We start from the raw sequence: 12424 nt of genomic DNA on the forward strand, positions 1-12424 counted from the left end.
AGAATGCCCACTCTCGCCATTATTATTCAACATAATACTAGAAGTCCTTGCAACAGCAATCAGACAACAAAAAAGGATAAAAGGTATCCAAATCGGCAAAGAAGAAGTCAAACTGTCTCTCTTCGCAGATGACATGATACTCTATATGGAAAACCCAAAAGAATCCACTCCCAAACTACTAGAAGTTATAGAGCAATTCAGTAATGTGGCGGGATACAAAATCAATGCTCAGAAATCAGTTGCATTTCTATACACGAACAATGAGACTGAAGAAAGAGAAATTAGGGAATCCATTCCATTTACAATAACACCAAAAATCATACATTATCTTGGAATTAACTTAACCAGAGACGTAAAGGACCTATATTCTAGAAACTACAAATCCCTCTTGAAAGACATTGAAGAGGACACAAAAAGATGGAAAAATATTCCATGCTCATGGATCGGAAGAATTAACATAGTTAAAATGTCTACCCAGAGAAATCTACACTTTCGATGCTATCCCGATCAAAATACCAATGACATTTTTCAAAGAACTGGAACAAACAGCCCTTAAATTTGTGTAGAACCAGAAAAGGCCCCGAATCGCCAAGGAATTGTTGAAAAGGAAAAACAGATATTCACTCTTAAGTTTATTGCAGCATTATTAACAATAGCTAAGTAATAGAAGCAACCCAAGTCCATTAATAAATGGACAAAGAAAATGCAGTACATATATATATTCTTAATTTTTTAAAAATTTGAGTATAGTTGACACAAAATATTACTTTAATTTCAAATGTAAACATAGTGATTTGATAAGTTTATATGTTATGTTCACCAGAAGTTTAGCTACATCTGTTATCAGACAATGCTATTTCAATACCATTGAGTATATTCTTTATACTGTAACTTTTATTCCTGTGACTTATTTATTCCATACTGGAAGGCTTTATTTCCCATCTCCATACCCCTTTATCTGATGCAGGTCTCAATTTCACAACCCTGAGATCATGACCTGAACTGAAGCCAACAGTTGGATGCTTAACTGACTGCACCACCCAGGTCCCCCTCATATAGTACTTCCATCTTTAATTTTTTGAGGACCTCCATACTGTTTTCCACAGTGGAAACGCACCAGTTTGCATTCCCATCAACAGTGCACAAGGGTGTCATTTTCTCCACATCCTTACCAACACTTGTTATTTCTTGTCTTTTTGATTCTAGTCATTCTGACAGGTATAAGTTTAAATCTCATTCTGGTTTTGATTTGTATTTCCCTGATTCTTAATGATGTTGACGTATGTTTTTATGTGTTTGTTGGCCATCTGTATTTCTTATTTGGAAAAAATGTCTATTCAGTTCCTCTGACCATTTGTTTAGTTGGATAATTTGTGGGATTTATTTGTGAGATATAGGTTCTTTATGTATTTTGGTTATTAACTCCTTATTGGTTATGTAATTTGCAAATATATTCTCCCATTCAGTAGATTGACTTTTAATTTTGTTGATGGTTTCTTTCCCTGTGCTTAGCTTTTTATTTTGATGTGGTCCCAATAGTCTATTTTTGCTTTTGTTCCCTTGCTTTAGGAGACATATCTAGAAAAATGTCGTTATAGCTGATGTCAAGGAGATTGCTGCCTATGTTATTTTCTAGGAGTTTTATGGTTTCAGATCTCACATTTACATCTTTAATCCATTTGGAGTTTACTTTTATGTATGGTTTAAGAAGGTAGTCCAATTCCATCCTTTTGCATGTAGATATCCAGTTTTCACAGCACCATTTATTTGAAGAGACTGTCTTTTCCCCATTGTATAGTCTTGCTTCCTTTGTCTTCTTTGTCATAGATTAACTGACCATATAGATGTGGGTTCCAGTACCATACTGTTTGATTACTATAGCTTTGTAGTGTATCTTGAAATCTGGAATTGTGATACCACCAGCTTTGTTCTTCTTTCTCAAGATTGTTTTGACTATTCAGAGTCTTTTGTGGTTCCATACAAATTTTAGTAATATTTGTTCTAGTTCTGTGAAAAATGCTGTTGGTATTTTGATAGGGACTGCATTGAATGTGTAGATTGCTTTGGGTAGTATGAACATTTTAACAATATTCTTTTACTCCATGAGCATGGTATATCCTTTTGTTTGTGTCACTTCAATTTCTTTCATCAGTGTTTTATAGTTCTCAGAGTACAGGTCTTTCACTTCCTTAGTTAAATTTATTCCTAGGTATCTTATTATTTTTGATACAATTGTAAATGGAGTTGTTTTCTTAATTTCTCTTTCTGCTACTTTGTTATTAGTGTATAACAGCACAACCAATTTCTGTGTGTTAATTTTGTGTCTTGCAACTTGACGGAATTCATTTATTGCTTTGAATAGTTCTTTGCTGGAATCCTTAGGGCTTTTATGTATAGTATGTCCCCTACAAGGAGTGACGGTTTTACTTCCTCCTTACCAATTTTTATCCCTTCTATTTCTTCTTGTCTGATTGAAATAGCTAGGACTTCCAGTACTACTGGAAATTGGATAAAAGTGATGAGAATGAATATCCTTGTCTTGTTCCTGATCTTAAAGGAAAAACTTTCCGTTTTTCACCTTTGAGTATGATGTTAGCTGTGGGTTTGTCATATATGGCCTTTATTATGTGTTGAGGTATGTTTCCTCTAAACCCACTTTGTTGAGAGTTTTTAATCATGAATGAATTTTTGTTAAATGTTTTTTTCTGCAACTATTGAGATGGTCATATAATTTTATGCTTGGTTTTCTCGATTTATGTTTCACATTGATTTCTTTGTGAATATTGAACCATCCTTGAGACTCTGGAATAAACCCCACCTCATTGCATGTATGATCCTTTTAATGTATTGCTGGATGCAGTTTGGTAATACTACATTAAGGATTTTTGCATTTATGTTCATCATGGATATTGGCCTATAGTTTTCTTTTTTTGTAGTGTCTTTGGTTTTGATATCAGGGTAATGCTGGCCTCATAGAATGTAGTTGGAAACTTTCTTTCCCTTTTTTTCTCCAAATTTCTATTTAAATTCCAGTTAGTTAACATACAGTGTAATATTCATTTCAAGTGTAAAATTTAGTGATTCATCACATACACACAATACCCAGGGCTCATCACAACAAGTGTCCTCCTTAGTACCCATTCCTTTTATTTTTGGAATATTTTGACAAGTATAGTGTTAAATCTTTTAAAAATATTTGGAAGAAGTCATTTGTGCGTCCATCTTGTCCTGGGCTTTTGTGTGTGTGTGTGTGTGTGTGTGTGTGTGTGTGTGTGTTTAAAAATTTTTTATTATGTTATGTTAGTTACCATACAGTACATCCTTAGGTTTTGAGGTAGAGTTCCATGATTCATTGTTTGCATATAACGCCCAGTGCTCCATGCAATATGTGCCCTCCTTAATACCCATCACCAGCCTGTCCCAATCCCCCATCCCCCTCCCCTCTGAAGCCCTCAGTTTGTTTCCCAGAGTCCATAGTCTCTCATGGTTCATTCCCCCTTCTGTTTACCCCACCTTCATTCTTCCCTTCCTTCTCCTACTGATCTCCCTGCTATTTCTTATGTTCCATAAATGAGTGAAACCATGTGATAATTGTCTTTCTCTGCTTGACTTATTCCACTGAGCATAATCTCCTCCAGTCCCATCCATGTTGCTGCAAATGTTGGGTAATCTGTCTTTCTGATGGCTGAGTAATATTCCATTGTATATATGGACCACATCTTCTTTTGTTTTTTTGATAGTTTTTTGATTACTGATTTAACTTAGTTACTAATAAGTCTGTTCAGATTTTCTTTTTCTTTGTAACTCAGTTTTGGAAGATTATAGGTTTCTGGAAAGTTATCCATTTCTTCTATGTTTTCCAGTTTGTTGATATATAATTTTTTACAATATTCTCTTATAATCTTTTGTGTCTCTGTGGTGTTAGTCATTATTTCGCCTTGTTCATTTCTGATTGTATTTATTTGTGTCCTCTCTCTTTTTTCTTGATGAATCTGACTAAAGGTTTATCAATTTGTTTGTCTTTTCAAAGAATCAGATCCTGGTTTCATTGATCTTCTCTATTGATTATTTTAGTGTCTGTCATTTGTTTTTGCTGTGATCTTCATTATTCTGTCCTTTTACTCACCCTGGGCTTGGTTTCTCTTTTTCTAGTTACTTTAAGTGTGAGGTTAGATTGTTTATTTGAGCCTTTTCTTATTTTTGGAGTTAGACCTGTATCACTAAAATTTCCCTGTCAGAACTACCTTTGCTATATCCGATGAGATCGGGCGCGTTCAGGGTGTTATGGCCGTAGACTACCTTTGCTATATCCAAAAGGTTTTGAACCATTGTATTTATTTTCATTTGTATCCATTTATTTTTTGATTTCTTATTTTATTTCTTTGTTGACCCATTGGTTGCTTAGTAGTACGTTGTTTAGCTTCCATGTGTTTGTGTGTTTTCCAGTTTTTTTCTTGTTATAGATTTGTAGTTTGATTTTCATATCATTCAACCATTGTGGTTGGAAAAGATGCATGATACTACTTTAATCCTCTTCAACATATTGAGACATTTTTGCAGCCTAATGTGGTCTATCCTGGAGAATTTTCTATGTGCACTTGAAAAGAGTGTGTATTCTATTTTTGAATGAACTATTCTGTATTTATCTGTTAAGTTCATCTGGTCTGTCATGTTGTTCAAAGACACTGTTTCCTTATTGATTATCTGCCTACATAATGTATCCATTGATGTGAATGGGGTGTTAAAGTCCCCTACTATTATTGTTTTACTGTCAGTTTCTCCCTTTATATCTTTTAATATTTGCTTTATGTACTTAGGTGCTCCCATGTTGGGTGCATAGATATGTACAATTATTACAATTATAATATTAACAAACTTTTTGTCAGATTAATCCCTTTATCGTTATGTATTGCCCTTCTTTGTCTCTTGTTACAGTTTTGATACAGTCTTGATTCAGTGGTCTGATAGTCTGATAGTGGTCTGATGTATTGCTAGTATGCTTTTTTTTTCTTTTAACTTCCATTTGCATGGAATACTTTTTCTTTGCTTTCACTTTCAGTCTGTATTTTTCCTTAAATCTGAAATGAGTCTCTTGTCAGCAGCATGTTGATGGGTCTTTATTTTTAATCTATTCCGACACTCTATGTCTTTTGATTGGAGCATTTAGACCACTTATGTTTAAAGTAATTATTGATAGGTATGTACTTACTGCCATTTTGTTAATCATTTTCTGGTTATTTTTTAGTTCTTTTCTGTTTCTTTCTTCCTTTCTTGCTCTGTTTCTTTGTGATTGATTACTTTTTGTGGTGTTATTTTAAGTTTTCTTTTTCTATATTCTTTGCATATCTATTAAAGGTTTTGGGTTTGTGGTTACCCTGAGATTTACATATAACCTCCGTTATATATAGTGGTCCCTATTAAGTTGATGGTCATTTAAGTTCAAATACATTCTTAAAAAACATTTTTTTGCACCTTCCTCCCTGTTTTGTGTATATGTCATATTTTACATCTTTTTATTCATAATTTTCTTATGTCTAATTATGTCATTTTCTTTTCCACTTAAAGAAGTATCTTTAACATTTCTTGTAGGGCTGGTTTAGTGGTGATAATCTTGTTTAATTTTTGTTTATTTGCTAAACTCTTTAGCTTTCCTTCAAATCTGAATGATAACTTTGCTGGGTAAAGATTTTTGGTTGTAGATTATTTTTCTTTTCACCACGTTGAATATATCTTGCCATTGCCATCTGACCTACAAAGTTTCTGCTGACAAATGAGCTAAGAGCCATATGGCATTTGCCTTATATAAAACTTTTTGCTTTTCTCCTGCTACTTTTAAAATTCTTTTTATTGGCGTTGGCCACAGCAACTTCCTGGAAGACATGTCTCTAAAGGCAAGGGAAACAAAAGCAAAAATGAACTATTGAGACTTCATCAAGATAAAAAGCTTACATCAAAAACTAGGGATGTACTATATGGTGACTAACATAATATAATAAAAAAAAGTGAAAAAACAAAAAAAAAAGCTTCTGCACAGCAAAGGAAACAGTCAACAAAACTAAAAGGCAACCTACAGAATGGGAGAAGATATTTGCGAATGACATAGCTGATAAAGGGCTGGTATCCAAGCTCTATAAAGAACTTCTCAAACTCAACACCCAAAAAACAAATAAATCAGTTAAGAAATGGGCAGAAGGCATGAATAGACATTTTTCCAAAGAAGACATCAGATGGCTAATAGACACATGAAAAGATGCTGGATATCATGCCTCATCGGGGAAATAGAAAACAAAACCACTATGAGATACCACCTTATACCTGTCAAAATGGCTAAAATTAACAACACAGGTAATAATAGATGTTGTTGAGGATTCAGAGAAAGGGGAACCCTCTTACACTGTTGGTGGGAATGCAAGCTGGTACAGCCATGCTGGAAAACATTATGGATGTTTCTCAAGAAGTTAAAAATAAAGCTACCCTATGACCCAGCAATCACACTACTGGGTATTTACCCCAAAGATACAGGTGCAGGGAAAAGAAGGGGCACCTGCACCCCAATGTTCATAGCAGCAATGTTCACAATAGCCAAATAGTGGAAAGAGTCAAGATGTCTTTCAATGGATGAATGGATAAAAAAGATGTGGTTCATATATACAATGGAATATTAGCCATCAGAAAGGATGAATACTTACCATTTACATCAACATGGATGGAACTGGAGGGTATTATGCTAAATGAAATAAGTCAATCAGAGAAAGACAATTATCATATGGTTGCACTTATAGGTGGAACATAAGAAATAGTGCAGAGCATCATAGGGGAAGGGAGGCAAAACTGAATTGGAGAAAATCAGAGAGGGAGACAAACCATGAGAGACTCTTGAGTCTGGGAAACAAAATGAGGGTTGTGGAAAGGGAGGTGGGGGTTGGGGTACCTGGGTTATGGGCATTAAGGAGGGCATATGATGTGATGAGCACTGGGTGTTATACACAGCTAGTGAATCACTGAACACTACATCAAAAACTAATGATGTGCTCTATTTTGGCTAATTGAATTAAATAAAAAATATATAAAAAATAAAATTCTTTTTATCTTTAATCTTTGATATTTTAATTATTATGTGTCATGGTGTGAACTTCCTTAGATTTTTCTTGCTTGGAACTCTGTGCTTCCTCAACCTGGATATCTAGTTCCTTCCATAGGTTATGGAAGTTTTCAGCTATTATTTCCTCAAATAAGTTTTCTTCCGCTTTCTCTCTCTCTTCTCCTTTGAGATCTTGATAATACAAATGTTTTTGTGCTTGATGTTGTCCAACAGAACCCTTAATCTATCTTCATTTATTAAAATCCTTTTATTTTTGCTGTTGAGCTTGAGTACTTTCCTTTATCCTGTTTTCCAAATTGGTGACCTGTTCTTCTGCATCATTTAATCTATTGATTCCCTCTAATGTATTTATTTCAATTATCATGTTCTTCAACTCTGATTAGTCCTTCCTTCCTTCCTTCCTTCCTTAAATTCAATTAGCCAACATAGAGTACATCATTAGCTTCAGATGTAGAGTTCAATCATTCATCAGTTGCATATAACACTCAGTGCTCATCACATCACCCAGTTACCCCATCCCCCACCCATCTCCCCTCCAGCAGCTCTCAGTTTGTTCCCATAGTTAAGAGTCAAGTCAATCAGAGAAAGACAATTATCATATGGTTTCACTCATGTGGAATACAAGAAACAGCACAGAGGATCATAGAGGAAGGAAGGGAAAACTGAATGGGAAGTCATCAGAGAGGGAGCAAAACCATGAGAGACCCTTAGTTCTTTTTAATATTTTCTATCTCTTTGTTGAAGGCCTCTCTGATTTTTTTCCACTCTTCTCTCCAGCCCGATGAGCGTGTTTATGATCATTACTTTAAACTACTTATCGGGCAGACTGTTTGTCCTCATTTCTTCTTTTTCTGGAGGTTTTGTCTTGTTTTTTCTTTTGGAGCATATTCGTCTTTTGTTTGATTTTCTGTGTTTGTTTTTATGAATTAGATGGAACAGCTACTTCTCCTAAACTTGAAAAATGGTCTAGTGTATGTTCATCCCCTGTGTAGGCTGCATGTTTGGTGGCTTTTGCTGGTTGGGTGGAGCTGTGGTTGGTTTGGGTTGGGGGTCACAGGGCACTCTGTGCTGGCACTGTCCTAGTGGGATGGCTGGAGCTGAATGGGCATGGGGTGGGCTGTTTTGGGGGCTCTTCACACAGAAGGTTCCCTGGGGGTACAGCTGAAGCTGCAGTGGGCACAAGCTGAGGAGTTGCAGGGCGATCTGTGCAGGGGGCACACTGCCAGGACAGTTGAAGCTGAAGTGGACACAGGCTGGTGTTATTCTTATGCTTTTTGCAAAGAGAGCAAGACAACAGGACAGCTAAAGCTGAAGTTGGTGAGGCCAGTGGGGCCCTGAGGTGCTATGTACAGAAAGCACCCTGACAGGACAGCTGAAGCCGAAGTAAGTGCAAGCTGGGGGTTCCTGGGGCTCCCTGCATAGTGTGTGTCCGGGCAGGACAGCTGAAGCTGAAGTGGATCTACACTTGGGTGTTCCCAGGCTCTGCACAGTAGGTGTCCTGGCAAGTTGCTAGAGCTGAGGTGAGGCCCAGCCGGGTGGTCCAGGCACTCTCCATGAATTGGGCAGCTAAAGTTGAAGTGGCTACAGGCAAGGAGGGTCTCAAGACTATTCAGAGAGAACACCGTGACAGGACGGCTGAAGCCGAAGTGGGTGCAATATGCCCTGGGGTGCTCAGCACCAGGGGTCCCTGGCGAGGCAACAGGATCTGAGGCCAGCACAGCCTGGGGGAATCCCAGGGTGTTTCATGCAATGGGTCCCCTGGTGCAAAAGCTAAAGCTGAAGAGGCAGAAGGGGTCCTGGGACTCTATGTGTCGAGGGCATCTTGACAGGATAGTTAAAGATGAGGTGGGTAAAGATGCAGAGTCCTGGAGCTCTTCACATGGAGGGCACTCTGGCAGGACAGCTAAAGCCAGAGTGAGTGCAGGCCAGGGGATGCAAGTCAGGGTGTCTTGGGCTGCCCTGGGGTGCTGAGAGCAGGGTCACCCTGTCAGGGTGTTCTGGGGGGATTGCTCAGAGGGTGTCTTGGCCAAGTGGTCACAAATGAAGCAGACTTGGACCAGAGTTTCCCGGGGTGCTCCATGCAGGAGGCACACTGGTGAGGTGGCTGGAGCTGCAGCAGGTGCCAGCCAGGAGAACCTGGAGCATTCTGTGCCAGGGGTGCCCTAGCAAGCTGTATGAAGTCAGAGTGGTACAGGCCTGGAGTGTTCCAGGGTTCTTTGCCTCTGTGTCACCTTTGAATGATAGCTGAAGCTATAGTGAGCGCTGACGAAGGGTGTCCTATTGTGTGCCACCAGGAGCCACCTTGGTGGGATGGCTAGAGTTGGTGTGGTGTGAGGTGGCAAGCCGGTTAGGGTACCTGGACACTACTCCCATTTGCGTTATCAAGGCGGAGAGGGAGTGTAAACTCTAACAAGTTCTCATGACTCTCCTACCATTTGGCAGAGTTCTAGGGTTGCTATTTTATATACTAGTTGCTTTTTAAAACTATAGCTATTTTTCTGTGCCCCAGGACGTCTGGGGCTGGTGTGGACTAGGGACCCAGTGCTCCTGATGAGGCAGCCTGGCTATGGCATCCAGACACTGTTTCCATCTGCACTCTAGAGGTGGTCAGGGAGTGTAAACCGTAACATTCAACATCCCCTCTGACATAGAGAAAGTTCCAGCAGCTCCCCTGCAGTTTGGCAGGGTTCTAAGGCCAAATCTTCTACGAAATAGTTTATCCTTTAAATTGTGGCTATTTGTTTTCTATGAAATGATTAATCTGCTCTTGGTCCCTTGTACTCTCCCTCCCCACTACAGTTTGTAGCATTGAGGTTAGGGTTTCCCTTTGCTACTGTGCTTCCCTCTCTCTTGCTATTCCCTCTATCTTTTGTTGCACAGAAGCTCTTCAGTCAGCCCTCCGTTTTTCTTAAGGAGGAATTGCTTTATAATTAGGCATAGCTTTGGTATGTCTGTGGAGGTGAGTTCAGAATCTTCCTACATTGCCACCTTGGACTGGATCTTCTTAATTTTTAATTTTTTGAGAAAGCTTCATACTGTTTCCCACAGTGGTTGCATCAATTTACATTCTCATCAATAGTGTACAAGAGTTCCTTTTTCTCCACATTCATGCCAACACTGGTTATTTATTGTCTTTTTGGTATTAGTCATTCTGACTGATAGAAGGTGATATCTCATTGTGGTTTTGAACTGTATTTTCCTGATAATGAATGATTGAGCATCTTTTCATGTGTCTGTTGGCCATCTGGATGTCTTCTTTGGAAAAATGTCTATTCGGGCCTTCTGCCCATTTAAAAATCAGATTATTTGCTTTTTTGGTGCTGGGTTGCGTAAATTCTTTATGTATTTTGGATGTTAACCCCTTTAGATATATCATTTGCAAATATCTTCTCCCATCCACTAGATTGCCTTTTCATTTTGTTGATGGTTTTCTTTGCTGTGCAAAAGATTTTAATTTTGGTATAGTCCCAATAGTTTGTTTTTGCTTTTGTTTTGCTTGCCTGAGGCGATATATCTAGAAAAATGTTGTTAAGGCTGATGTCAAAGAAGTTATTACCTATGTTATTTTCTAGCAGTTTTATGGTTTCAGGTCTCACACTTAGTTCTTTAATCCATTTGGAGTTAATCCGATGTTTTTTTCAGACACATTCTGATATCAAATTCACTTTATAACACAATTGTAGATTAACCTTTTAATTACATTTTTCTTAAAAAAGCTGTGAGATTTCCATTTCTTCAGGAGATATTTTCACCACTGTACTGTTCAATTCCACAGGTTAAGCTTTCTTCATTATTATTAAGAACTTCATACATGTTAGATTGCCATTCCTTGCTTTTTTGTCTTTTTGAAAAGACACAGGGAGAGTAAAGCTGATATCTTTAAAGGCATGCATCAAGAATTTCCCAATACGATTGTAAAGAAGCCACCCAAAGTACCAGTGACATCATCAACAGGCGTATCTTGCCACTCCTTAAAAAGAATAGCTAAACAAGTTAAAACTGATGTTGTAAAGAATACGTAATATTTTGGGAGCCACAATGGAAGTGCTGAATATATCCAGGGCCCTGTTCAGGTAATTAATCCGAGTGCTCACACAGACTGTAAGGCTGAGCAGCAGAATCCAGGCCAGGGAATGTTGTAGCACAGGCTTTCCAGCAAACGGCTCTTCGATAACAATGCCCAAGCCCTTAACACAGGAGGCTGAAAACGTTCCAATTACAGAGCAGATTGTGATGTACACAAGATTGTTGGTCTGTCCAGGGTGAGGTCCCACCATGAAGATTAATATCAATGACACAATGAACACAAGTGTTGCAAAGACCACAAAACTTGGATCTCCCAGCTTGTGAGACATTTCATTGAAAGTCTCGATCTCCTCTTCTTTTGGAGCATGAAGGACCATAACTGTAGATCCTAGAACACTTAGCAAACATCCAATTTCCCATGAAGATTAAGTCTTTCATTCAGAAAGTATGAAGCAAGAATGGCACTTACTTGGATGCTGAGAGCATCCTAACGGAGTCACTAGAGTCACTAGGGTGGCTGGTGCAAAGGCATATCCAGCAAAGTTGGCCGCCTCACCTGCTCCCATTGATAGCAATCCAGCCTACCACAACCATTATTAAGATATGCATGGCCACCTTGACCTGCTTTCATGGAGTCTTTCCTGGCAAGTTGTAGAAGGCCTTTCCCCACCCCCCCAAAATGAAACTCTTGACAATGAAATTGCTGGAGCTTATAGGCAATTCCAGACCAATGTAAAAGTCGTATTCTCCACACCCGTGGGTCATTTCATTTATTACTAAAGAAGTTCTTGTGAGTCACACTGATCACAAAACAGAGAAACTGCTGGTGCTGGAGGCAGGCTTATGCAATCTTCAAATGCTATACGATCCCTTCAACTGATGCAGAAAAAGCATTTGACAAAATACAGCATCCTTTCCTGATTAAAATCCTTCAGAGTGTAGGGATAGAGGGTACATTCCTCAATTTCATAAAAACCATCTATGAAAAGCCTACAGAGAATATCGTTCTCAATGGGGAAAAGCTGAAAGCATTTCCCTTAAGATTAGGAACACAACAAGGATGCCCACTCTCACCATTATTGTTCAACATAGTACTAGAAGTCCTTGCAACAGCAATCAGAAAATGAAAAGAAATAAAAGGTATTCAGATTGGCAAAGAAGTCAAACTGTCTGTCTTCGCAGATGACATGATACTTTATATGGAAAACCCAAAAGACTCCATCCCCAAATTACTAGAACTCATAGAACAATTCAGTAATGTGGCAGGATACAAAATCAATGCTCAGAAATCAGTTG

At 38.3% G+C, this 12424-nt stretch overlaps 1 pseudogene; it reads right to left on the minus strand.

The window, feature by feature from the left end:
- Nucleotides 1-8153: 8153 nt before the first annotated feature.
- On the minus strand, nt 8154-11893 carry LOC113261360 (magnesium transporter NIPA2-like; annotated as a pseudogene).
- Between the last annotated feature and the right edge of the window lie 531 nt (nt 11894-12424).

The sequence above is a fragment of the Ursus arctos genome, unplaced genomic scaffold (genome assembly GCF_023065955.2).
Source record: "Ursus arctos isolate Adak ecotype North America unplaced genomic scaffold, UrsArc2.0 scaffold_29, whole genome shotgun sequence".
Classification (NCBI taxonomy): Eukaryota; Metazoa; Chordata; class Mammalia; order Carnivora; family Ursidae; genus Ursus; species Ursus arctos.